Source organism: Euprymna scolopes, chromosome 11 (genome assembly GCF_053919585.1).
Source record: "Euprymna scolopes isolate OS-2025 chromosome 11, ASM5391958v1, whole genome shotgun sequence".
NCBI lineage: Eukaryota > Metazoa > Mollusca > Cephalopoda > Sepiida > Sepiolidae > Euprymna > Euprymna scolopes.
In genome coordinates this window covers 136,358,771-136,385,834 of record NC_136492.1, presented here as the reverse complement: position 1 = coordinate 136,385,834, position 27,064 = coordinate 136,358,771, and positions in this window count along the sequence as shown.

The window sequence follows — 27,064 nt, the reverse complement described above, 5'->3', positions numbered from 1 at the left end:
CAGGAATCCGGATATACTTGGACAAGGGTTGTCTTATGCCATACCCGGAAGACAGACTCGGACCTCCCAAGGGATTAATTCTACTGATTGCTGTCATGCAGCGGAATTAGACAAAGGTAAGACCAATAATAAACTACCGCGAACTCAGCAGTTATATAGATATATTATGTTTGCGCGTCCAGGATGTGCGAGTGGCAACAAAGAGGATCAAAGTTATCGTTGTTTAACTTAGTAGAGCATAAATCAATGTACGGGTCTACGAAACACCGTGGCCATACCAGACATACCTGTTCGATGGAAATAGATTCGGTCTGACACATTTAGAGTTTAGCTTGAACGTGGCTCCCTCATATTAATTGTTAGTACTCTATTGTTAGCAGGGTGCTATCATAAGAGGAAGCTGTATATACGGATATACTTTTACATCAACGAAACTTTTTGTCGATATAGAGGTTGTGTCCGCCTCTGAATTACTTGAACATTTAGCTCGATTTAGACTAGAATGTCTGGAGCCTTACAGACTTGGAGACGGCAAACGTGTGCTGGGACTGACAGAGGCAAGGGTATGAAAGCAGACGAATTCCCAATATCATAACGCGACGGACTGTATGTTCCTTGTGTAGAAAGGTAGTAAAGCACCTCTCAGTATGTTCATGGCTGCGTGTGTCATCATAAACAGCTGGAACCAGGTGACATACTCTTTACTCCGGCATATGATGTCCGAAACTGTGGAACAATCCAGTGTGGATAGATGCTAGCGCGCTTGTTGGCTGCAACCTGAGAATGATGCGCACCATGTTAATTTGGCTGAATTGGACGTCGTATTGAGAGGAATTCTTCCAGTGGTAGAACAGGGTGCTGCACATTAAGACTTACTCTGCGTGTGTAAACAACTGTATGTCTGAAACTCTAAGAAGAGAAGCTACAAGTAAAATGTTAATTAAAAAAACACTGAATACTCGCAGAAATAGGTGAATCTCTCAGTAGACGTTACATTATTCCGTCAATTTATAACATGGCTAATCAATTGATGCGCGTACGACAACGATGGTTCAATGCCATGAAGAAGGAGGTGGCATCCTAGCTACTAATCGGTGCAGTGCATATCACTGAGTTAGACGGTGTCCCGGTCATGTCTATTCACAGTAACAGTGGACCAACGGGTTATTTCGCCTGTAGAGTTTTCCCTGCGACAACCAAAGCAGAATTTAGATTGGCAATATTAACGTGCGTGGAATGCCAATCTATAGATCCAGCGTCAGTTCACTGGAAGAAACAAGCCTGTACGTGGGCATTGGCAATAATTTTGAATCAATATTACACACTACGCTGTTTGCCAATCCACACTATCACGGATTGTAATCCGTCTCGGTTTTCAGTGTAAAAGTAATTAGCAAGGCAGCACTCGGCAAATATAACTCACCAACTGGAAACAGTCTTTTTGGAATGTGGCACACCTCGCGAACTACTGACAGATAATGACGTAGCTTTCCACAGAAAATATGTTAGGATGTTGGCGAATTAATGAAGCGTGATCTTAAGAATTTACGATGCATATGCCGCTGATGGGAACGGCATGGCAGAGCGATGCCATTGCACTGTGAAACGGATCGCGGCTAGAATACACTGGCCCATACAATATATGCTCTATAGGTGTAACGTTACTCAAAAAGACGACGATTCATCTTTGACCTCACTAACCAATGCTACACACCGGAGCGAGGTTCGGATGATGGAAATCGATGTTATGCCACCAGTAACAGTATCAACTTTGAGACTGTGTTGGCATAGGAAGCAGAGAGTCGTTGTGTCACGAGATTTGGCCAGAAAAGGGTAACAGAGATATTCAGTCCACAATCAGTCTTGGTGGATGGGATGCACCGACACGTTACGAACCTGTGCCCAGGCATCGCGTGCTCTCATCAGTAGAAGATACCGCCAGCAAAATATAGTCGATGACCAAGTAGGAACATCTGATACTCGCTGACGAAACAGATTCAGAAAGTTATCATGAGCCATGGGTTGAAGATGCGCACACGCTTGAGGAAGACTACGGTTCTAAATACGCCCCACAAATGCAAATAAGCACCCATGAAAGATTATCACCACTGGGATGCAGCCTGTGTGATGATAAGATCAGAGAGGGGTGTGACAACAATCACAGACACAAGCGAATACAAGTGTCATGTGCGAGGCTCGAAACTCGAAACTCGATGGATAGGACACGGAAACGCAACATATGTCGAATCGTAGCATAAACAAGCCTGTATTTCTTTTTTTTTTGTTCACTTAGAGTTATTTTATACGTACTTCGTGTGTTAGTTAAAAAAAGGATTTTTTATCGTACGGTTAATCGTGTGTCAGAGCGAGAAAAATACGACATACTTTTTTCTTTGTGAGCGAAACTGTATTCGGCATACTAAAGCTTCAATTCCAACACTTCACGCCTATAACAATTCAGACAGGCTGTTCAAAAGTCATTTAACTCTGCTGTAAGAGAATACCTAATGATGTTGGTAAGGTGAAATTAGTAATGAATTGGCGTTGGTTCCGATGATTAAAATTATTTTAAATATAACCAGACACAAATGAATTCCGGAAAAGATGTAGACACTTGTTTTTACTGAAATCTAAAAGGGACATTCCCGATTATCATCAATAAGCAACCACTGTTCATCATTTGTATAAGACAACACAGTAAGCTAATAATAATAATAACAATAATAATAATAATAACAATAGTAATACAAATATTACTACTACTACTACTACTACTACTACTACTAATAATAATAATAATAATAATACAACGACTAACGATAATGAAAACGGTTGAAATATTAAGGAAAACCCTTGAATGCGTAAAATAATACAAGAATAAAATATAAGGAAGAATCTTTGCAGGGAATAAAGAACATCGAAGCTTCATATCTACACGTTCTACGCCCCCATAACGCATCCCCTTCCATTGTCTCACCCCCAAGGAGAAGTCAGGGAGGATTAAAAGACCGAGGAGGGAGCGTTGGCCAGACCTCCGCTGGACAAGTGCAAAGAAAACTGGTATCTTGGGGAGGCTTAGTGCCACTCAAATTCCAGTATAGACCAATAACCATCGCCAACGAGAAATCAATGGTAAGAGGCTGTTTCGATGACGAGAATTTATTTACAAATGCTATAAAAAAGACGGAGAGATTGACGCCTGGGGAGACTTGCCATCACTCAGCTTCCAGAGAAAACAAATCTCAAAACAGATATTTTGTTGACTTGTGTGAAAACTCCATGTGAGCCAATAATAATAATACATGATTGTATCTATATTATATAACGATATAGCAAACAACCGTGCATGGTTCGAAAGGAAGGGATATAACCAGACAACCTCTGTACTGAGTCCTGAAATCCGCTCTGATCTAGACCTGGCTTTTTTCACACAGACCTCATGAAATACCAGTGACTGTTGCTGAGGAGGAATCAAATATAAAAGGCTGTTGCAGTAGCGAAATACTATTTGTATTAGCAACCGAAATGTGGAGATAATCGTAAACTGCAGACACTTGTAATCACTCGGACTCCAGAAAACTTGAGGGGTGATTGCCAGTGAGTGGCCGCTTGTGTGAGAACTAATTATTTACTTTACGAGTTTCAAATTTATGTCTACTAAGGTTTTCCTCATGTTAAACGCAAGCTACGTGTGAAAAATAATATTTATAGATTGTCTGTAGATAGGAACTGTTTGAAGTTACTTTTCTCAGGTTGTTTTCTCGTGTGGTAGGTGAGGGCTGTTTTTCTGGTGTCGAATTTAGATTTTCCTGATATAACAGGCAAAAGCCGAAGGTATTGCTAGTCGACGATCATCCTGATCATTGTAATATTCGTAAAAATAAGATGTTTTCATAACAAAATAAATATTTGTTTAGAAAATTGTTTGTTAATATATTTAAGAAATGAGGTATGTAGGGCATACAAACATAATAAACAATAGATTGACCTAAAGAGTCTAACGTCAGTTACGTAGAGGTCATTATACAGTGAGTTACGTAGAGTTTTTGGAGAAAAGATGCGATCATTTAATAAGTCAGAGAACGGAAGAAAGGGGGAAAAATAGAGGGAGAGAGAGAGAAAATGCAATCAAGGATCGGGAGTGAGAGAGAGAGAGAGAGAGTGTGTGTGTGTGTGTGTGTGTGAGAGAGAGAGAGAAGATTGAGTTGGAGGGTTATATCTCCCAGTAGAGGAAATAAAAATGTGTTAGTCTAGGATCACCGGCATATTTCCTATGGGAAAACATCGGAAATAAAAGATACTGAAATGACAACCAGAGATGTGTTAGTTTATTGGGTAGACTCTTCTTTGAGAGTTTTTCGAGTATAATTCAAACAAGATAATGGACGGGCCAGTTATGTTATCTGATTGGTCCGATGTTAAAACTGTTTGCCCGTTTTGTTGTATGCAAGTTGTTAAAATGTATCTGGTGTCCTATTTTTTACTATTAACACACATTCCATACACGGACGTAATATTTACAGACCTCCATGTAATACAAAACTTCCACAATACAACAGATTGTCCTGATCAAGACCGACCGTATAAGATTATTAGTTAAAAGTGTAGATTATCTCGAAGATTAGAAATAGGAGAGAATATCAGAGACGGGCAGTCATTTTTCTAGGGACTAGTAAATTGATAGTCCTGTATAACCATCCAAGGACGGTGCTTTAACTAGCGTTTTTATTTATTCGGGTTTAAGATTATTTTATAAAGCTGTGACTAAGAGGAGGAAAAGGTTCTAATGTAATCTTTAAAACATATATTTTCTGGTTTTGTTCATAAGGAGAGTTTTACCCTTGATACAAGGCGGATGAGACCACGTGGCTTACACATATACAAGATTCGTTTTCGAAACTTTGTTTATTGTTTTCAAAGAAATATATTAAAAATTAGATTATATAAAAACAGGAAGCTGATATGTTTATTATTAATCCTCTAGGTGTGCTAAAAATTCCTACCTCCCGTATTAATCTCTTAAAGCTTACTTTTTTCTAACCTATTTTGAATCTGTTGGATAGATACTCTAGCGATGTGACATATTAGCATATCGCTCCTTGCTTACAATTATGGAATGGTCGGTCTTAGTAACGTCATTGAAAAGTGAAAAGGGTGACGTTTACAATTAAATATACCATAATAGCCGAATGAAATCGATAGAAAAATATTAATGAAATGAATTGGTCACCAGTTAGTAAATAATAAAGTTAAACGTTGATTGAAGAATGAAATAGAAAAAATGAATATCTTATCGAGTTGGCGATTTCATGTTCCAAATTACTTTTCGTGCACGGACGCCGGTTAAAACGCATCTGTGAATCTTTGAAGCATTTGTTGATGCGTTGTTAACGTGCAAAAAATAATAATTGGCATGCCAAATATAAGCTTCAACGCCTCTGCTATTTAAATCAACCTGAATTTTCTATATGTGAACATGTTTTATATTGGATAATTTTGTTTTTGCATAAATCATCTTTAGATTAATCAACCTTATTATTGAGGATAATTTGTCTTAAGGCAACAATTTAAACTCTACAAATATTATTTTTTTTAAAAGAAAACAGTGCGCATATATAATACAAAACAGTTACATCACGTGAAGAATATAAACAGGGTGTAACTATATTTTAAAAGCAAACCATTGTCGATAGAGGAATTTTCTTGTAAACGATTAGGTTGTTAGCCTACAACATTTATACCGTCATTCGAGGTTTGCACTATATAATAATACGTAGTAATCTGTAACTAGTTGTGCTAAATATATGTCACACGCGTTACTTATTGCATGATGTGCTACATGTATAAATATATAGTATTATATATATTTATATGCATATAAATATTGAGATATATTTGTATATTTATACGATAGCGTGTGTGTTATTTTGCTTACATCCGCGTTGTTTAATTGTTATGTATGTATATTTTCCCGTCAAAATTTAATTTTACAATTTTTACATTTTAATATAAATAATTTAAACAAATTTCCTCATGAGTTTATTTCGATTTCGATTATAGCGTGAGGACCTAAGGTTATATATATATATATATATATATATATATATATATATATATATATGTGTGTGTGTATATATATATATATATATATATATATATGAGCAAACAGTTAATAAAACATGTTAAAAACACTTTGACAAAGAGTTAAAAAAACATATTTAATCTGAAAAGGAACCACTTGATAAGTGGATAGTCCTTCATCCGCATTTATATATATATATATATATATATATATATATATATATATATATATATATATATATGTATATATACATATAAAAACTGGCAATTCGTAAAATCTGAGGAGATGCTCAATACTATTTCAGATAGAGCAAATATGTATTTTTATTACCGTTTTATTTATTTTAGTTACATATGCTTCTGTGACCGGATTTTATCAACGATCCAGCAACTTCGTCAGATTTGATTTAGAAAGACACTATTAGAAGAAGACGATGAAAAAAAGAGAGGGGATCTCAATTTTGATATGGTAGCATTTAAGTTTTAAGATTTAATTATTAAAGAAGTAAATAAAAACAGCGAACACGGGTGAAGTTGAGTTTAAAAAATTTAGCCAGATAGAAACGGATTTCGAGTGTATAAAGAAGGGAGAGAAAGATGCAGAGAGGAAGAGACGTAGCTGGAGAGAGAAAACGGAAGAAGAAATGCTGTTGTGATGTCATATGGAATTCGACACGTTAATGATTTACGCGGATTTGTGGGGGCCTTTTTCAGAGTAACTAAGATACGCCCTTTTAATATAAGCAAAAGTTACAACCAATTTAAGTGGATTACCTATTTAAATGCATTTGCTGTAAAGTTTTTTTAAGAAATTAAGTAATTTAAATAAAATGTGTATATATATATATATATATATATATATATATATATATATATATATATATATATATATATATATATATATATATAGCGTTTCGTTTGGAAGTTCCTTTGTTTCTTTATTATAATTCCTAGGTCGGTTTCTACTCCCGTCTTATAAATTTCGACAACTCCCCAAAAGGGGACCCAACGAAATGGTGACCTTCCCAACAAGAATTACATTATGGTAACCGCCATAATTTGGTGAACGACCGACGTCAATACGAACACGGAGAAACGATGACGAGGTAACAGCTAAGTCCGATGGCAAACACAAAAAAAAGAAAAAAAATAAGAAGTAAGGATATATAAATCCGTCTAAAGAAGTGCCGATAAACTATATTTTTACTGTTTTTTGACACGACTTACCCTATCCAAACAAAAAATTACGTGATTCCTACCTAATAATTTACGTGATTCAAATAAGACCTGGCCTGAGAAGTCCGAAGGAGGATACCTTGCAATATATATATATATATATATATATATATATATATATATATATATATATATATATATATATATACACAACAACAACAAAAACAAATTAATTATAAGACGCAGTTCTACAAAATTCAAAAGATTTTGCCCGGATACAAAAAAAAACGCACGCACACACACATACACACACGCACACACACATACACACAAAAATACGTTAAAAAAAACTTTCAAACACGCATACAAAAATAATTGTCGCCATCTTAAACACGTGAGGAAATTAGCACGTTTAGAAATCCGCCCGGTCAATTAACCAGAACTATATATATATATATATATATATATATATATATATATATATATATATATATATATATATATATATATATATATAGTTCTTTAAAAAAAGATATATATATATATATAATTTTTTTATCAATAACAGTTTGAAACACAAGTCTCTCGGTTAATTAAACCTCTGGAGAGTAAACGCTTTTCCTTCCTTTCTATTATTCCTAGCCCCCCCCCCGCTATTTCTGTTGGTCGCGGCTTCCAAAAGAATATTAACAAAAAATTATAATAATATAATAATAATAATTAAAATAATCATATAATTTTTTTTCAAAAAAATAATATTAGTAAAATCATAAAGGATGCACAACAAGTAAGCGTAACAACCCCAAAATTTATGGAAACTTATGTCGAGGGATGCTTTGCAATATTAGAAGCACAGTTCCATCTTCGACATATTACTACGGACGAGACCAAATTTTATACCGTTATAAGTGCATTGCCACCTGACTTAGTGACGAATATACCGCCAGCGGTTTTACACTCGTTAGATTAAATTAAGGGAGTCGGTATTGTCTACCTAGGAAAATGTTAGACCTGAACTCTTGGAGAAATTTATGAGGACCACTACGTGGACGGGTCGTCCGTCAATACACCTCCAGGAGATGTTAACAGTTGAAAATAGAATAGGAGCAAGCGACGAAATAGTGCGTCATGAGTTTATAAGCGCACTGCAGAAGCAAATTGCCCCGGTGATAGCGGCTCACACCGAGATGCCCTTGGTAGAGTTAGATCGACTGTCCGACAACTTGATGCCGTTAATAGAAAATACACTGGTATTTCAGACTGTAGAAAGAACAAATCACCACGGTACTAGGCATACAGGCGAAACAACACCAGTCGGTCTATGGCCGTATAGAAGGAAACAGCGACCAAGAGTATGTAGAGACCATATTTACTGAACAGATGAGGCTCCTACATGTAACCGTGGTGTAAATGGCTGAAGAAAAAGAACAATATACAAATGCTACCTAACTCGCGTCCCTCGTCTCCCGCCCCTTGCGATTCGAAAAACTAAAAAGGCGGACTGCGTTTCTCCCAGTAGTGCCGCCGTTACTAGAAATTACTGCAAAAATAGGAGCGTCTAAAGTAAATTTTATTGTAGATACAGGAGCCATTATTTCCATTTTTCCACGTTCTGTAGTAAATGGAACCAACTCGTGTTCATGACTCGACTGTTAACAGCGAAAGTATAAAATGCTATGGTCTAACTAGCTTAGAAGTCAAGATTCCACGTTTAAGAAGATCTTTCCAATGGAATTTCGTGATCGCGGATGTCAGCACCCCTTTGTAAGGATTTGTCTTTTTAAACAAGTTTAATATAGTAGTGGATTCCAAGTATAGATCCATCCCTGATAATGTAACAGAGAGCGAAATTAAATTCAACACAGTAATTGAAATCAATACTGTATTGATTAATAAAATAGACCGAGCAGAATACATTAACGAAATAATAAATAACTATAGTGGCGTAATATCACCTCATAGCGATACAGACAAAGAACATGGCGGAGTGTATTACAGGATTGATACAGACAGCTATGTACCAGTATTTGCTAAAGCCCGGCAACTTTCCGGTCCTAAATTAGACGCAGTACAGCCAGAATTTAAAAACATTTTATGGACAAGATAATTCTAAAATTAAATTGTGTATTCGTATATTTAGATGTAATATTAATTTTTAGTAAATGTGAACAAAGGCACAAGGAAGGCTTAGATAAGGTATTCCGGAGTCTTAGTGATAATAATTTAAAGATTTCCTTAGGTAAGTGTGTAATCGAAGTGCCAGAGTTGGACTTCTTATGTTTTCATCTAAGAAAAGAAGGCTTGGTGCCTACTTCAAAAAACATTAAAGAATTAGAAACCTTTCCAGCACCCAAAGATTCGAAAAGCTTGCGTAGATTTTTGGGAATGACATGTTTTTATCGCAAGTTAGTCCCTAATTACGCAACTATAGTGCTACCACCATCCGCACGAATGAGGTTGGACCCTAAGGCAACGTTTGAGCTAAACGAAAAAGAAACTCATGCTTGCAGAACAATAACAAGCGAATTGTCAGAAATTACGGCATTAGCTCATCCGCAGTCTTCAGCCACAGAGTACAACCTGGTTACGGATAGTAGTCAATACGCAGGTGGTGCTGCATTACACCATCTAATTCATAAGAAACCAGTGCATTTAGGTTTCTTTTCCAAGAAATTTTTGCAACCCCAGGCCAAGTATTCTACGTTCGACAGAGAGCTACTGATGGCTTATTTTTCAGTAATACATTTCTGTCACCTCATAAAGGGTCGTCACGTGACATTATTCACTGACAATAAACCATTATGTGGAGCCTTTTACAGTCAGACATTCGCAAAGTCGGATCGACAACAACGACACTTGTCAGTACTTGCTGAATATATCGCTGACGTGGTGTATATTAAAGGAGACGAGAACGTAGTTGCAGACTGTATGTCTAGAACTGCTTTAGCGATGCAAATAGATGACTGAGATTTGGCTGAAATAGCCCAGGCACAAAAAGGAGATGACAAAATATAGTCATACGCCAATTTAAAAGAATAGTCCGTGTCACGTGAAATTGGCTCTGTCCTGTGTGATACTTAAACCAAGTAGCCCAGGCCGTTTGTCCCAAAAGAGCTTCGGAGGGCTGTCTTTTACAGTTTACACGGTTTAGCTCACACTGGAGCTGGAGCATCTATAAAACTGATTAAGTCTAGAAACTTCTGGCCTAACTTAGATAATACTGTCAAGCAATGCTGTGTAGAATGTGTTTTATGTCAACAGTCAAAAAGTCACAGCCACACGAAGTCTGCAGTCCAGGAGTTTGATTTACCATCCGCACGTTTCCAAACAGTACATATTGATATTGTTGGCCTGTTACCCCTAACGCGCAATAAGTCAGATCCTTAACTGAGTCCATACAAATATTTGCTAACCTGTATCGATCGTGCAAGTCTCTGAATCAAAGTACAGCCAATGATCGAAATAACTGCGCAGTCGGTAGCAGAGACATTTGTCAATGCCTGGATATCTCGATTTGGAGTTCCATTGCAGACAGAGGTAGCCAAATTGAGAGTGAATTGTTTCAAGAGTTGGCCAAAGTAGTAGGGTTTTATCGATTGAGAATAACTTCGTATCGTCCTCAAAGTAATGGGATGATTGAAAGAGCACATCGTGCCCTTAAGGCAGCGATAATAGCGCGAAAAGAATAATGGATGAAAGCGATACCAGTGATCCTACTAGGTATACACAGCACCCCTAATTAATCAGGTTTTTCACCTTTTAACCAGTGTTACTGGAGCACCAATATTGATTCCTCATCAGCTGATACACAAGCAGAGAGTAGAAAAAGAAACTCCAGTTAACAACAAACATTACGTAATTTGTTTGAATGGATATCCCAAATTGAGATACGGAACGATGGAGAGGAATTTATCCATGGAAATGCAAAATCGTTTATACCGGAAACCTTACTTTCCTGTGAGAAAGTATGGTTAAGGGTTGATCGAGTTAAGAAACCATTAGAAGCACCGTACTCATGTCCTTATAAAGTTTAGAATCGATTATATAAACACTTCCAGATCGATATGAATAACGGCACTAATGCACACGTATCAATCGATAGGTTAAAACTGTTTACAGGGCCAACTAGCGGTAATAGAACTAGAGTGACCGAGAAAGCACAGATAGGTACTACTAATGATAAGGATGTCAGAATAGATGATACCGATAAAGTAGAGAGTAAAATTACCGGTGACATGTATAAATCTAGATCAGGAAAAAAGTGACATGGCAAAAGAAAAATGAATATTTTTATTTTTAAACAGAAGTAGACATAGTAGTAATTCAAAGGATATTAACTAACTCCGTTACTGGAGGCGGACTCGTGTAGTGAATCCAAGATTAATATTTATCCATTATATGCCTCTTTCTTTCTACTCTTCCCTTCCCCACTTCCTTCCTTCCTTCCTTCCCCCTTTCCTCAAAATGTGACAAGAGGTTGTAACCAATCAGGACGGAGAACAGTTCTGGTGGGAAAGACAAAAAGAGAGCCGCGAGTTGTTCCAGAGTCAGGGGGCAAAAATGAAAATCACGAACTTTCTATAACCAGATACAACTTGTATGCTGAAATGTATATAAAACCGTTTCATTTGGAAGCCCCTTTGTTTGTTTACTATTATTTCCGGGTCGGTTTCTTCTCCCGTCTTATTAATTTCGACGACACCCCAAAAGGAGGGCCCACCGAAATGGTGACCTACTCAACAAGAATTATATTATGGTAACCGCCATAATATATTCCTCAGATTTTATTTCAGTTTCGATTCCAGCTAATGCAACCAAGTCATATGGATATACTTTTCAAATCGCAACTGTATAATTTATAAAAATCAATCGAACACAACCTCTATAATAATATATACGAAATCTGAAAGATTTAAACGTACTTTCCGACCCGACTTTATCGGGCGTTCGTGCTAGCGTAGATAAATACGTTTGCAATTTTAACAAAACGAGTCACAATAATATCAGAGCGTCTCCATTTACAATGAACATCTACTGAATCCCAACATCAATATAATACATATGAATTTTGGAATTTTCACAGGTCTCGCTAGTATCGTACTATTTTTATATTTGTATGTGTTTCTCGAGTAACACACTTGCTTACAAACTGCGTGTCACGAACCCAGTCAGGATTCCTTAAAATGTCAAAATATAATGTTCGTTGCCATGAACATATATAATCGAAAATGAGTCCTGCTGGTAATGTCCTGAAGACACTAGGTTTTAAAAAAGAAAAAAAAAACAGATTTATGGCATAGTTATGGAGAGACCTGGAGAATGTAAGCATCAATAATGTCAGTGCTTAACAACAAAAACTAAAAGCAACAGAATAAAGAAAACTGACAAATGTAAATGAACGGAAAGTCTGCAGAAATGTAAGCATCGTGTACTCGTATGTAAATTCTTCAGACACGAAACTTTTTTTAAAGCTATAATTGATTTTATCATGATTGTCTGCGTGGGTTATATGAACATAAAATAATGGCAACATTTTCTATTTGCCATTCTCTCTTTCTCATATGCGCGTAGAGAATCATACAAATCTGAATGCAGACACACGCACACGCACTCACACACATATATATACAATATATATATATATATATATATATATATATATATATATATGACATAGAGAAAATTCTGAATTTCCGTTTAACATTCCTTCATCTCATTTTCCCCTATACCTTTATTTGCGTTGACACAATGAATTAACATAAGACCAAAAAATATTGAAACATTATGTGTCCATACTGCAGCAGAAGTAATCATAGTCATGCGATTCTTTTGTATTTTATAAAAAAGTATTATATGCAATATTAGCCTAGGTGCCCGGCGTAGCCTGGGTGTTTTTATGTGTGTGTTGAGTAAAAATAAAAGTGGAGTAGGCAGGCTCGAACCCGTACCGGGAAGGAGATCTTTGACTTTGCATCTATTGCCAAATCGAGATGGCCAAGGTTTAAATTAAATCTAGTCAATCGAATAGATAGGATGACTTTCGAAAGTATCAGCAAAAAAAAGCGACACATCTTTGTAAAAAAAGGCCAACTTGATGTTGAAAGGGTCCAGTTTCAAAACGACACCGATCTCCTTAAATCCGTCGCCTCTGTCGAAAGTTTTAGGCAGATATGCAAACATATATACAAACATACATTTAAACAGAATGGTGAGATTTATATTATAAATTAATATAAATACATATAGTTTTTCCAAACATTTCCTTAGTTGTAATTAACTGCAAAAATGAGTATTTCATTCTGCTATGCTAAATGTTTCAATACTATCATTCTTCCATATTGCTTATTTTATTTTATTTTTTAAATTTTCACTGCAAACAAGGCACATTGCCACTTTGATGTAGGAGGCTACTGTAAGGGATACATGCTTTAGGGGCACAAGGTGGGGAGTAGGGCAGCAAGATGTCGGTACATGTTACACTTGAATTTCTGCATGTCAGTACAGTTGGGGAAGCAGAAACCTGGCAGGGAGTTCCAAAGTCTAGCGGGTCTGGGGAAGAAACTACTGGAGAAGAAGGCTCTCTTACATCTAGTGATCTCTACTGTGAAGAGGTGGGATTGTACTGTTTGTCGGGTTTGTCGAGGGTATTTACGTAGAGGGGGTACAAGTGCTTGCAGCTCGTCGGAACATACACCGTTAACGTACTTGTAGAACAGGCAGAGGGGTGCTACATTGCGTCGATGGGACAGAGGCTGAAGCTTGAATGATAGTTCACAACCTATTTGGTTGGAGACTCTCTGAACCTTTTCTAGGAGTGAGAGACTAGTAGCAGATGCATCGGCCCAAATATGACAACAATACTCCATGCATGGGCGAATGGTGGGCTTATAGAGGTACATAATTCTTTCAGGGGTTCATAGCTTTCTAGCACGGTAAGGAGAAACCCACCTTCTTCGCAGCGGTCCTGGCAATGCTCTCAATGTAATTGTTCCCAGTAATGTTTCCTGTGAACGTTAGGCCGAGGAGTTTAATAGATGTGCTTTCAGATAAAGACTCTTTGGCTATTGCTATCGGTGGTAGAGAAGGTTTCTTGTAGTTATTAAAGGAAGCAAGTTTAGTCCTTGCAGCATAGCATGTGACCATCCCGTTTTTTCCATTCCACTACAGATTTGAGGTCATCCTCTCGTGTCTGCCATTTCTTTAGATTTGTGTACATTTGTTTTCCTGTCGTGTCTGTTATTGAGCGCAGTATCATTAGCATATATACCCATCTCAGGGACAATTTTGTCAGGGAGGTCATTTATGAATATTAGGAATAATAGAGGCCCAGGGCTACATCCCTGAGGAGTTCCCGCATTTATATTATATTGTTTAGATTTCCGGCCATCGAGGACAACCTGGATTTTGCTCTTATCGAAGAAGGATTTAATTATGTTAAGTATTCTTCCAGTGATACCGCATGATCTGATTTCCCTGAGAAAACCTTCGCGCAATACCCTGACAAAAGCTTTAGATATATCTAGAGCTACCGCTCTACCCTCCTCTGGTTTGCCAAGTAAATGGTATATACACTCAGAAATTACAATGTGAATGTCTGCTGTGGAACGGGCTTGCCTAAATCCATATTGTTGGTCGGTAAGGAGTTTAGCATCTGTAAGGTGATGGACTAGAGCTTGGTTAATTATGGACTCAAATATTTTGGCAAAAAGTGGGAGGAGGTTAATAGGGAGGTAATTTGCCGGGTCAGATCTTTCGCCAGAATTCTTGAAAACTGGTACTACAGAAGCAGTTTTTCAACAGACAGGAAAGCAAGATTCATTAAGGCATTTGTTGTAAAGTTTGGAGAGGATTGGAGCTTATGGTAAATTGCGTGTTTTTCGGTCTCATTCAAAATATCTAATTTACGGCCTTATGTCACAGTTTGTTTCATAGAAAACAAATAAATAACCAGTCGATATCCGGGAGAGCAATCTTGGTCGTTCATCGGTTATGACGAACATCCCCCCTAGTGTATGTTTGCAATACATGTTGTTGCTCTATTTTGGCGTTTTGTTTTACTTTGTAACACATTTACAGGGCTATAACACATGAATAAAAACTGAAAATAATTAGGAAAACAGTGTAAAGTTGTAGCGCACCAAATCGTTTTAAACGAGGTTTTTTCGTCTTTTTCATTTAAAGTTCGAATTGTTTCCAAACAAACCAAAACAAATATTTTTGTCATTTAAAAAAATATAGAAAAACTAATTGACCTATTCAAAGATTTTTAAAAATATTTAATTTATCGAATTTATAAATGTATGCAATTAAAAAAATACCCTTTATTAGTAAGATATTTATTTCAAATATAGTTTCAGTTGAAAATGCAAAAATCATCATTTTTGTATTGAGGATTATTTTCATGTAAATTCCGATTTCAATAACGTATTTTAATTTCTGTTTGAGTCTGTTCATCATCATTCACAGAGTTACAAATGTTGATAACGTAAATAATATGATTTACAAACAACGCTTGATCGATGTAATTTTGCACGGCATAATTATGTAAATATCTTCCGCTTTCTTTTCAATAATTACAAAAAAAATCTACTAAATTGTCAAGACATTATAACATTTCTCCTTTTTTAATAACAAAATAACAAAAAGATGTTACAACAGTTAAAAATGTGGTATCTTCTTCCTCAGGTGAAGAAAAAAGGAAACAAACTAATTAAATTCGATATTTATTTAGAGTTAATTTCTCACAGTGACTGCAGCTAAACTCAGTTCAAGCAAATTATATTAACATTTCCTGTAGGTGTATACAATTAAAACTATATTTAATTGTTTCATTTTGAATTAGCTACTGTAATTAGCACTATAAACTCACTTGCAAATGATTGCAATAATTTAAACATTATGAACACAATAGGTGTGTAGCCATTAAAAAACGGAATAGAGTTTAGCCGAGTGTTTTGCTCTAAGAATTTATTATAAAGTAATGTGCGATTGCAGTGAGCAATCAACAAATGGACAGCTTACGGATACAATACTACTTAATCCGTTTCATATTATTTAATAAAAAATCATATAATAAATTCACAAACATATAATGTTTCATTTTCTCTATCTCTCTCACTCACTCTCTCTCTCTCTGTGTTTCATTTTATATACATTGCATGAATGTTTCTCTTATGTAACACGCGCGCACACATACACACACACATATATATTTATATATATATATATATATATATATATATATATATATATATATATATATATATATATATATGTGTGTGTGTATATGTGCGTGTATGCATGAAGTCATGTGAAACAAATAAACATTTATAATACCAAATCAATTTCCCTAGTTGTGATTGCAGAAATAGAAAGATTATTTCGAATATCACCTTCCTTTTCAGAGTAATTTACTTAAAACGCAAAAAGCTCAAGAAAGCATAAAAAAGACTGACTATATTAATGAGTATATTGGATGGATTTGAATTATAACAAACTCGCTTTCAGTAATAAAACAACGCGAGTTCGTGGACAATTACTTTTTTGTGGGGATGACAGAATTCAAAACACAATATCATTTGGATCTAGTGAAAACGTTGTTTAGATTTCGCAAATGATTTATCTAACCAATAGAGTAAGCGACAATTAACCTAAGCCTTACGTTAAAACATGTTTTATCAGAATTGTAAGACAACGTTTATAATATGGATGTTCAAAAGCAGTGCCGGATTTCAAACTGAAATACATTCCTTATTTTTTATGATATCTTTATGTAATTTTTACACAGTCTAACTAATCGTTCCACGAGTTGGTAGACTTCGAAACGTCAAACCTCAAAACCTGTAAGAATTGAAGAAAAATATCAGGAAGTAATTATGAGAGTTTAATTGCAATCCAAAGATTCTGCAATCTGTGATGAATAATGTTTAAGAAAAGGCACAAATAGACGAAGCTTTACATGAGTAATATTTAACAGGTACTTTTTCATGAATAAAGTTTGTTTGAATTTTGCATTAAAATCCTAATGTATTAGTAAGATTGTGCTAAAATTACAATAACAGATCATCTCGTATATAAAATTTTATTGCAAAAAATCCCCTTTAGATAAATGTACCGTACGTTTCCAACAAAACATGACATATACAAATGTCAAGACTATTCTTATATAATTTAAGAATATCATTATATACAAGACGTTATAATAACATCCTACATTACATCCTAGGAGCAATATCATCACAATCGCAGCAACCGTTACAGGAAATAGGCCGTATTATCCCATGTAATAACCTAGTAATCATACCGCTCCTTGTCATATGTACCTGAGACAGTTATAAGATTTTACTCTTTGTAACTTAATAATAAACTTATTTGCATAACATAACATTTTTTATTCTTCGTTACAAGCAAATAATAACATCTCCTCAAAATAATTTCACTCCTTCTGATTGTATGATCTATGTCTACTTCTATAATCCGGAATAACGGTAATACTACGCTGAATGAACGTCAATGTACCATTCAAACATGGCACTGCATTGATACCTACTTTTGTCCCCATGCAAAAAATGTCTCACTTGCTCGATGTGTATCTTTGTTTCGGTAATTGAATATAGTTTGTACCTATATAATTTGTATTTTTTAGGTAATTTATTTATATATACTTCTTTGAAAGCTTCGCGATCTACTGGATTTTCTCTCTCTTTCTCTCGCTTTGAAGTCACATATTTCCTCTCTCGCTCTTGCTCCCTCGCTTACCTAACCATATACGATTTTCGTAAACACATTTTTTAGCTTTTCGAAAACAAAAAAAAAACACATCTGGTTAGAGAAAAAATGAGTAAAAAATATGATTTTTTTTTATTTACACTTTCACCCCAAATTTGACACATTGCCACTTTGATGTAGGAGGCTACTATCAGGGGCAACAACTACTGTGGCACTATGCTGGAATTTGGACAGCAAGATGTCGGTTCACGTTACACTTGAAATTCTGCATATAAGTACAATTGGGGAAGCAGGGACCTGGAATGGAATTCGAAAGTCTAGCTGTTCTAGGGAAGAAACTACTGGAGTAGAAATATCTTTTACATCTAGGGATCTCTATCTTGTGGGAGTGGGACTTAGCTGTCTGTCGGGTTTGTCGAGGGTATCTACGTCGTAAGGGCACAAGTGTCCGCAGTTCGACAGAGCATTCACCATTGAAAGAATTTTAGAACAGGCAGAAGGATGCAACATTTCGTCGGTTGGACAGAGGTTTAAACTTAGATGCCAGTTCAGGGCCTGTCAGATTTGCGACTCTCTTTCGAACCTTATCTAAGAATGAGAGACTAGTAGCAGATGTGACAGCAGCACTCTATACATGGACGAATGGAAGCCTTATAGAGGTACAGAATCCTTTCGGGTGTTAGTAGTTTTCTAGCACGGCAGAAAGAGACTACCTTCTTCGCAGCGGTCCTGGCAATGCTTTCAATTTAATTATCCCAAATCATGTTTCCTGTGAATGTTAGGCGAAGCAGTTTGAAAGATGTGCTCCCAGATAAAGAGTCACTGGCCATTGCTATTGGTGGCAGAGAAGGTTTCTTGTAATAATTGAAGGAACACAGTTTAGCCTTGGCAGTATTGAATGTGACCATCCATTTATGTCCCCATTCCACTACAGATTGGATGCTATCCTCTAGCGTTTTTGTCATTTCCTTTGATATGTGTTCATTTGTTTTCCTGTCAAGCCTGTTATCAGCATATGTGCCCATCTCAGAGGCAATTTTGTCGGGGAGGTCATTAATGAATATTAGGAACAATAGAGGTCCAAGGATAGACCCCCGAGGCACCCCCACATTTATGTCATATTGTTTAGATGTACGACCGTCGAGGAAAACCCGGATTATTCTCTCATCTAACAAGGATTTAATTATGTTAAGTATTTGTTCTACCAGCGATTCCGTATGATCTAATGTTCCTGGGGAGACCCTCATGCCATACCCTGTCAAAAGCTTTGGATATATCTTGAGCTATCGCTGTGCCCTCCCCCGCTTTCTCCAGTGAATGGTATATACGTTCAGCGATTACAGTGAAGATGTCTGCTGTGGAACGGACTTGTCTAAATCCATATTGTTTGTCAGTCAGAAGTTTAGCATCTGTAACGTGACGGACTAGAGCATGGTGAACTATGGTCTCTAATATTTTGGCGAAAAGTGGTAGGAGCCTAATGGGGCGATATTTACATAGGTCAGTTCTTTCACCAGGATTCTTGAATACTTGTACCACAAAATCAGTTTTCCAACAGCCAAGAAAGAAAAACTCATTAAGGCATTTGTTGTAGAGTTGTAAGACAACTGGAACTACTTCGGCTGAGTACTTTTTTAATAGCACAGCTGGGATGAGATCGGGTCCACATTCTTTTGAAGTATCAAGGTTTTTAAGATAGCATGCGCCTGAGCAGGGGTGGTTTTTAGATCGTCTGGCGTGGCATCTGTCTGCAAAGGAAAGTATGGCAGGGGATGGTTGTAAGGGCCTAGTGTGGAGCTAGAGGCAAGCCGACTGGCAAGCATGTTAGCCTTGTCGGTTGCTGAGCAAACAACCTCGTATTGTTGGTTAGTGGGGGAATTGTTGATTGCCCATTGTTTACTACACTGTTGTAGATTTTCCAGAAGTCTATTTATACTATATTTATATCTAACAATTTTCGGTTCAAAATAATCACTCCTCAAACATTACTCTCTCCTTAACAAAAATGGTTAATAATATATCCCCAAAAAATTCCTGAAAAAATTAAACAAAACATTAAATTTTATCACTATACGGTAGGTGTTTGTTATTTTTGTAGTGTATTTCATTTTTTTCGGTCTGTTTGTTTTGACATTAGTCTGTGTCTGTTATTGTGATCGGCTTAATCAGATGCTTGTCGGTCGTGTCTGATCAATGTTCGACGGAATATTCCGAGAATCCGGGTAAAATTCTTCAAGATTAACTACTTAGATATTTTTCATTGTGTGCATCATACCTCAATTGACAGGCCTGTACGCGTGTTTTCAGGTGTGTTTCTGGTTTTAGTCACAATTACCGATTTTTACACCGCTTACCTATGGTAAAGTTATAACGTGAATTTCAATTCATAGGGAATAAAATTCGGTGAAGTATTTTCCTTAAATTTCTTATCCGATCTGATTCTCGTGATTGCGCACACGTATTTTTTTGTGGGGGGAAATTTGTACATTAGGTCTACCTCCACAAATTTCTTTAGAATGAATACTCTTATAGATTTTCGACTATGCTGATTAAGAAATCTCATTTACATTTTGCGGAAAAAGTAATTATGAAGATATAAATACCTGTATTATTCACTGTAATTCACTGGGTGCCAGGTTTTTGCGCACGCGGGATGGGCACATCTACTTTTCTCATACCGACACTACAAACCTACATTGTTAACAAGTGCAGGTAAGTATGTTGACAACAAATATCACGGTTAACTTTTGGATAATTATTTTTCACATTCCCGCCAATAATATTGGGGACTGTCTACTCCGAAAACATTTTGTACTTGGGGATATTGAGGGTGTATACTTCGAACGCAATTTTAGATATAGGGAGGTTGGTGGTGTCTATTCCGAAAACTGATATTTATATGTGGAGGTTAGAATGTATGTTAAAAGGTTGTTCTTAATGTAACAGAAATGTGTAAGGAAAAATTCAAGATGGCGCCCGACTCTCTCTTTAACACGGTAAGTTCAGGAAAAGATGTTATAAATGTTGCAGCAATTCAATAATCTTTTTACACCGGTTCTGCACGGATTCCAACAACGGACTATACTTAAATAAGTTAAATGAAAAACATCGTAATTGTTTTGTCTTTCACGTTAAATAGAGACGACATAAACATTTCATTTACTTTAATACTATTGGTGGAAGAGTTGTAAAGAAGAACATTGGAACTATTCTAAATGATGGTTTTGTATCTAATGAATTTATACTTATATATACATTTCCTTCATTGTTTTTTTTTTTTTTTAATTCCTGCAGTACCTGCTCGTTATTGCCCCGAATTATCACTAATCACCGCTGAAAGGCAGATGATTTCATTTCGGTCAATACCGGCAGTGTCTGCAACTATTCAGCGACAGCAGTTGCGACTAACAACAAATGTGGTTTACTTTTATGCAAAGGATCAGGTTTTCATTGGGCAACATAGCTTAACGTGTCCTACTAGTTTTTATTATATTCTGGTACGAAACACTTATGATAACTAGGAACCAATATATGTCTTCTTTTCTGTCCTACGTTACTTAGTTCGGAACGATAGGAAATACTGTTATTTACCCAGTAGTTTACTTTTAAGCAAAGGGGGACAGGAGTCAACTGGGCAGCGCCATCAACGGGACCCACTAGTCCAAAACAAATGATGTATTTTAATTAAAAACCCATGCGTGAGACTTTGGACACCCTGCATGATGAAATATTTCAAGCTTACTTTTAACCTGGATCATAAAACATTTAGGATCTTTGCACGGAAGTCTTTTCTATTAATATTTGAGTATTAGTTGTTAAACATCATTCGATTCACAGCTTTGCTGGCAGAACGCTAATATATGTGGAGGCACAAGGAGACCTGACGATTTCTGATCACGCAAAGTTATATGATATCCGTCATGTCATGGATAGTTTTGTTTTTTGTGTTTGTTTTTTTTTCAATATATGAAGGCTATGAAAACCATGTTTCTGGATGATTTTAATCCAGATACAAGCGGATTATTTTGTTTACAATTTCCTTTGCGAGGCAATCTATAATCAAGTTCCCTCTTGCTCAGAAAAATATGTTGAATCTGAAACATAATGGTAATTATTTTCAAATGGATATAAGGTTGGTTGGTTGTTTTTGTTTTACGACATATCAACCCTTGTAGGGTTATTTAATGCCGATGGATATAAGGTAATTCGATAAGTCATGAAGACTGCTATTTAATGATGTTTTAATAATACGGAAATATTAATTGATACTAAGGAAAACGCGTTTATTGTATATATGTATAGACATTTAATTACCTTAAAATTCTTCAATATGTAAACGTAAACACACACATACATATATACAAATATATATATATATATATATATATATATATATATTTATATATATATATAAGTGAACATGCCTATCTGTCTGTGTGTCTGTTTACATTTCCCTACCAAACAATACTGTCAATTTTGGGGCTAGAAACTCAAGATTTGACGTAAGTTGTATTGAGATTTTGGAAAAGCCTTTTTATCGTTTTTCGGTCAGAAATTGTGAGGTAAACAGGTCAAAGTTAAACGATTACACCTTTGAAATTTCTACCGAATTCCTCCGCCAATTTTGAGTTTAACCATTTGAAATTTGAAATCTAGGATACTTTGACATAGATCAAATTTAAAATTTTTTTTTGAACACAGAAATATAAACGTTAGGAGGCCAAAATTCGGTATATAATAAAAAAAAAAGAATTCACCTTTGCGATCTTTACCAAATTACTCAGCCAATTTCTGGTCTAAACATTTGAAATTTTACAGAAAGGATATTCCGAGATAGAGCAAGTTATTAATCGATTTGGGTTTAAAATTGGAGCGGCCAAGGGGTAAAAGTTTAACAGAATTGACTACTCTGCCAGGTTTGGCTTTGAACATTTGAAAATTATACATAACGGGTATTCAGACTTGCAGCAAGAATTTTACTCGGTTTTCCGGTGATAATTTGGCTGCTAAAAGAAATTTACAGATTCTTCATAACTCCTTCTCACATTTTGAGTCTAAAGACTTGAAATTTTAGATGTAGGTAACTTTGACATGGGTAACATTTTATTTTTATTATGATTTGAGATCAAAATAATAAATATTAATAGGTCAACATTGGGGTCAAACTAAAAATAATTGACGTTTTTGGTCTGTAAGACATCACTCAGACAAATTTTGGTCTAAACATTTTAAATCTTTCATAAAATGTATTTTCAGGAAGGGCGAGTTATGAACAATGCGTAGGGCCCGAGCAAAGCCAGGGTGGATTGCTAGTGCATAAATATATATATATATATATATATATATATATATATATATATATATATAATACACATATATGAATATATGTGCGCATACATACACACACACATATATATATATATATATATATATATATATATATATATATATATATATATGTTTGTGTATGTATAAATTATTTACATAGGAGTCGCCACTTTTTAAAGTCTGAAGGTTACTCGCAGATAAGATTCAATAAATTTAGGGTAGTAGTGTAGTAAAAACTATTTGTGTAAATTGGGCAGAATTTGATGATATATGGTGACGGTAAATCTAGTACTTGTTTACAATAGGTTTGAATAGAATGATGTATTAAATTGCGAGGAAACTATACAGATCATTGGTTACAGCCGAGTAGTGCTGAGAAAGAAAACTTGGTCATTGAATATGCGTTTAGATTTAGGCACCAAGAGTGGGGGATTCGTATATAGTGGTTGTAGAAGTCGTGTATTTTTGTGAATGTTTTACAAAAGGAAACTACATGTTTTTCTCCAACAATTGCACTCAAACTCACGGTACAGAGGATGCAGGGTTGCAACGTTTCTTTTGTAGAAAGAGTTTGCAAGGAAAATAAAAAGACGTCGCCTGCTACGCTTCGAATAGAGCGTACCATGCAGCTTCTGCCTTGATGTTGCAGCAGTACTTAATTTTAGGGCGTGCTTTGTTCTAATACCAGGCGCATAAAAGGAGAATTAGTAGGGATTTAGTTAAAAGAAGGCGGGGTGCGGAGACGGACACGAGCAACAGACTGTTTAAGTTAATTGAAAAAACCGTAGGCGCAAAAGACATCACAATATAATTGAAACAGACTTTCACACTATGTATTTTCTAACCAGATGGCCTAATCACTAACAATTCATCAATACACTTTACTTTGTTAGATCAAATAGAATAAATGCCTATTTACGATAGTCAGCCCCTTCATTATGACGGTTTACTTTTCAATCAGCAATAGGACCACTACTTCTACTAATTAACGTGTTACATGTTAACGGCACAACTATCTTATGACCATTTGCTGTTTTCACGCCTCCTGAGTGAATCACACAATAATTACTTTACTTTCCATTATAACAGTTCGCATATTTACGCTAATTTAACAATAAAAAGTCCTAAATGTGCCTTACTTGAATAATAACTAACTTAACCATAGACAAACAATCTTAGCGGAGGAAAAAGAATCCGTATGCTGCAAAACGTTCCTACATTTCGTATCAATGATCCTTACAAACAGGTCGGAGAAATCTTCGAATATATATATATATATATATATATATATATGTGTGTGTGTGTGTGTGTGTGTGTGTGTGTGTGTGTGTGTGTGTGTGTGTGTGTGTGTGCGGGCATGTGCGTTGACATGATACGTTCATGTACATTATTTCGTGATATTACCGATACTGATATTATGTTTTCGGTAATTTCGATTCCAAATAAAATCATCACTCAATTATCGAAAATCCATGGAATGTGTACTGACAATGGATACCATATGTGCTTACTGTAACAATATTAACACTTGCAAATAATTGTGGTCCGTCAAGCAGACCGTGCGTATAATTCTGAATAAAAATCGAATCAAATAAGACAATTCTAGTAAATAATTATATCATCTATCACATTAAGACACATCTTTAGAAAGAAATTGTCCCACATAACTACGTCATAAAGTAATATCAAGTTTTGTCAACAGAAAACTGAAAGAAAATTACTATATATTGTGTAAGTAAACAGTTCTCCCTATGTCTCAACTAGATGTAATTTGTTTGTATTGAATTGTAAAAAAAGATTATGTTGAAAAAGAGTACGCATAGTCAACGTCAAGTCAATCATAAGGAAGAAGTAGAATGAAAAAATGGGCATTAAATTTTATAACATCCTCACTCTAGCTTCCCTTATAACTTTATTACTGAGGGTCACCACATATTAAGGCCCGTAGGGCTTTCGACTTTAACTGTTAATAGATGTCAGGTTGTAATACAGTTATGGATAATTGTGTAAATTGAGTATACTTTGGAATTTTATGGGGACGGTTGAACAAAAACTTGTTTACATTGGATATTATGGCTACCATGTTGTATTCAACCGAGAAGAAGACCATTGGAAGATCACTCCCGCCGGGAGGCGGTTCTAAAAAAGAAGCTGTATTCATTAAATCTGGGTTTAGATTTAGGCACATTCGAGAGTGGGCAAAATCCTACATAGTAGTTGTAACTAACGAGTGTTTTTATGAATGTTTGGCAAGTGGGAAACATAGATTCTCTTTAGAAATCCTATATCATACGTGATATTACAATGGGATAGTAATTTGTGTCTTTTGGTTTAGAATCAATTAAAAACCGTATCCTACCCATGGTTTTATTCTATAAGTAATTTTGTTTTAGTTTTTAGATAAGTGGCTTTCGTTCCTTGTCTGATGTGAATGAAAACTTATTAAAATATATACCTATTAATTTAGAATAAACACTATGAAAAACAGCATTTCTTCAAGTGTCGAAGAACCCAGGTCCCAGGGAAGTCGACATATTTTTTAATAGAATCTCAAAATTTACGACTTAATTGGGAACTCAGATTAATAATAATAACAGCGGCATTTATATTTAAAATAGATATCTGATATTTGTAAAAAAAATAAGTATATGCTATTTTTGTGCAATTGCTTTATATATTAATGAAAATAATTTAAAATTAACAAAAAAATAATATAAATTATGTATTCCAGGCATTGTATATACGCATACAAATGGGTGAAATAGCCAACAGCCGAAACGATTTTTTCCCAAGTTCTAATAGAAACAACTTAACAGTTGATACGGCCTATTCGGATCGGGAATAAATATGATTAACAATGTTTTCCAATCGAATACACAACATTCGTAATGTGAAAAAGGAAAAGGTCGGATGTCAGTTTGTGTCTAGACAGACAATAGCGAAATATGATTATGTCTTCTAATTTAGTTTATTGTGATCAGCAGTGGTATCTGGCTCTTTTGTATGACGTTCTGAACGCAGGAATATGTGCAGTTTAGTGTCTGAAATAGAGGTTTCGCTTGGAGCGAGTACTTGTACGGATTCACTTTCATGGAAATTCCGTATGGGAAGCAGGATAAGCTGTAACTCTAAAAATAAGTTCATTGAAAAGCACCACGATGTCGTCTTCGAACAAAGCCACTTCGGAACCTATACTGAAATATTAATTTCAAATAATCACATGACCCATAGCTAAATATACCCACCTATGTGTGTGTAGATGTGTTTGTATTTGTCTGTGTTTATGTGTGTATTTGCGATCTATTAATTCACTATATATAATTTTAACCATTTTATTTCCCACCTCAGCAAGTAATAAATAGTTTAGATTGAAGATCATACAAAACGTGATCCTTTTGATTCTTTTCATTTATCTTTTCTTCAACTGCCTCATCTAATATCTGAAAACTCTTGGTTTATTTACAGCATTACGCATTATATATCTTGCTTTATACGGTTGGTTGGTTGTTTTTGCTTTACGGCATATCAACCCTTTTTGAGTTATTTAATGCCGAATCCAAAGATTTTGAAGAAAAATTTTAACAGAATATATTTGTTGTTTTTAAGTCGGTTTATATTTACACCATAGTTGGGGCCCTAACAGGTACTACCACTCCGGGTCAGAGTTGACCTGGTAGCAATGGCAATTAAAGGGTGGCTCGACACACCCCAAAGCCCGCAAGCTAGGGCCTCGTCACTGGATATAGTTTAA